Below are 2,500 nucleotides of genomic sequence, written 5' to 3'. Positions count from 1 at the left end.
TACATCCTCTGTTGAGCTCTCTTGGCGAGGGAGCTGATGTTCAGTTCCCACTTGAGGTCCCGGCAGAGAATAGTGCCCAGGAAGCGGAAGGACTCCACAATTTTGACTGCGGAGTCTAACAGGGTGATGGCGGTGAGTGGGGCTGTATTCTTCCTGAAGTCCACAACCATCTCAACTGTCCTTAGAGCATTTAGCTCTAAGTTGTTCTGGCTACACCAGGTCACCAGGTTGTCAGCTTCCCACCTATAGTCAGACTCATCCCCACCAGAGATCAGCCCAATGAGGGTGGTGTCGTCCGACAAACTTCAAGAGTTTGACGGACAGATGATTGGAGGCGCAGCTGTTGGTATACAGGGAGAAGAGCAGTGGGCAAAGGACGCAGCCCTGAGGAGTTCCCGTGCTGATGGACCTGGAGTCAGAGACTTCTGTTCCCGGCTTAACGCACTGCTTCCTGTCAGAGAGGAAGTCTGTGATCCACCTGCAGGTGGAGTAGGGCACGTTCAGCTGGAAGAGCTTGTCCTGAAGCAGGGCAGGGATGATGGTGTTGAAGGCAGAGCTGAAGTCCACAAACAGGATCCTGGCGTAGGATGCTGGGGCGTCCACATGCTGTAGGGTGAAGTGGAGGGCCATGTTAACTGCGTCGTCCACAGACCTGTTGGCTCTGTAGGCAAACTGAAGGGGGTCCAGGAGAGGGTCTGTGATGGCTTTGAGGTGTGCCAGGAGCAGGCGCTCAAAAGACTTCATTACCACAGATGTAAGGGCGACCGGTCTGTAATCATTTAGTCCTGTTGGCCTTAGCTTTTTGGGCACAGCGATGATGGTGGAGGACTTGAGACAGGCTGGTACATGGCATGTCTCCAGGGAGGTGTTAAAGATGTTGGTGAACACCGGAGACAGCTGGCCAGCGCAGTGCCTGAGGGTGGCTGGAGAGACAGAGTCCGGCCCGGCTGCTTTGCGTGGATTCTGCCTCTTGAAAAGCCCATTAACTTCTCCCTCCTGAAAGGAGAGAGTCGTTTCTGTAGTATGGGTGGGGGATGGGGCCTCTTGGGTGGGAAGGGGTGGTTCAGGACAGTCCAATTGTCTTTCAAATCTACGGTAGAACTCGTTCAGGTCGTTGGCTAGGCGGGAGTCGTTAGTGGTGTGGGGCGCTCTGGGTTTGTAGTTGGTGATGTGCCTGAGCCCTTTGGCAGACAGAAGCAGCGTCGTTAGTAGAGAACTGGTGTTTTAGTGTCTCTGAGTACAGTCGTTTAGCCTCTCTCACCGCTTTGCTAAACCTGTTCTTCGACTCCTTGAATCTGTCTCTATCCCCACTCCTAAACGCTTCCTCCTTCTCCAACCTCAACCTTTTGAGCTTTGCTGAGAACCAGGGCTTGTTGTTGTTAAAGTTCACCCTGGTACGTGTTGGGATACAGCAGTCCTCACAGAAGCTGATGTACACAGCCTCTGTGAGTTCATCCAGACTATTGGTAGCAGTCGTGAACATATCCCAGTCAGTACAGTCTAAGCACGCCCGCAAATCTTCCACAGCCTCACTGGTCCACTGTTTAGATGTCCTCACAGCAGGTTTACAGAGTTTTAGTTGCTGCCTGTATGCACGAATCAGGTGGACCAAGGGAGTTCTGTGCGAGCCGAACAGCCCCGTGACCCACAAGAGAAACATCCCCGCCAAATTCGAGCGTTTGACGGGGTCTATCCGTGAAAAAATATTCACGTTTTTGAGTGCACATGCATTTCTGCTGCAAATGCCTCTGGAAGTTTCATGCCGTTCGTATGCCAATTGTGGCAACACGAAAATGACCCGTTTTCCCATTCCGAGGGATTTCTGTGCGACCCTAACAGCCCCGTGAGCCACAAGAGACACATCCCCGCCAATTTCTAGCGTTTCACGGGGTCTATCCGTGAAAAATATAGACGTTTTTGAGTGCACATGCATTTCTGCTGCAGATGCCTCTGGAAGTTTCATGCCGTTCGTACGCAATGTGGCAACACGAAAATGACCCCTTTTCCCATTCCGAGGGATTTCTGTGCGACCCTAACTAACAGCGCCCGTGAGCCACAAGAGAGACATCCCCGCCAATTTATAGCGTTTCACGGGGTCTATCCGTGAAAAATATAGACGTTTTTGAGTGCACATGCATTCCTGCTGCAAATGCCTCTGGAAGTTTCATGCCGTTCCTATGCAATGTGGCCACACAAAAATGACCCGTTTTCCCATTCCGAGGCATTTCTGTGCGACCCTAACAGCCCCGTGAGCCACAAGAGAGACATCCCCGCCAACTTCTAGCGTTTGACGGGGTCTATGCGTGAAAAATATTAAAATTTTTGAGTGCACGTGCCTTTCTGCTGCAAATGCCTCTGGAAGTTTCATGGCGTTCCTATGCAATGTGGCAACACGAAAATGACCCCTTTTCCCATTCCGAGGGAGTTCTGTGCCACCCTAACAGCCCCGTGAGCCACAAGAGACACATCCCCGCCAATTTCTAGCGTTTCACGGGGTCTA

Source organism: Petromyzon marinus, unplaced genomic scaffold (assembly GCF_048934315.1).
Source record: "Petromyzon marinus isolate PM22_M1 ecotype Great Lakes invasive population unplaced genomic scaffold, UKy_Petmar_22M1.pri1.0 PM_G_Scaffold_28, whole genome shotgun sequence".
In the NCBI taxonomy this organism is placed as follows: Eukaryota; Metazoa; Chordata; class Hyperoartia; order Petromyzontiformes; family Petromyzontidae; genus Petromyzon; species Petromyzon marinus.
Note: the sequence above shows the minus strand (reverse complement) of the source record.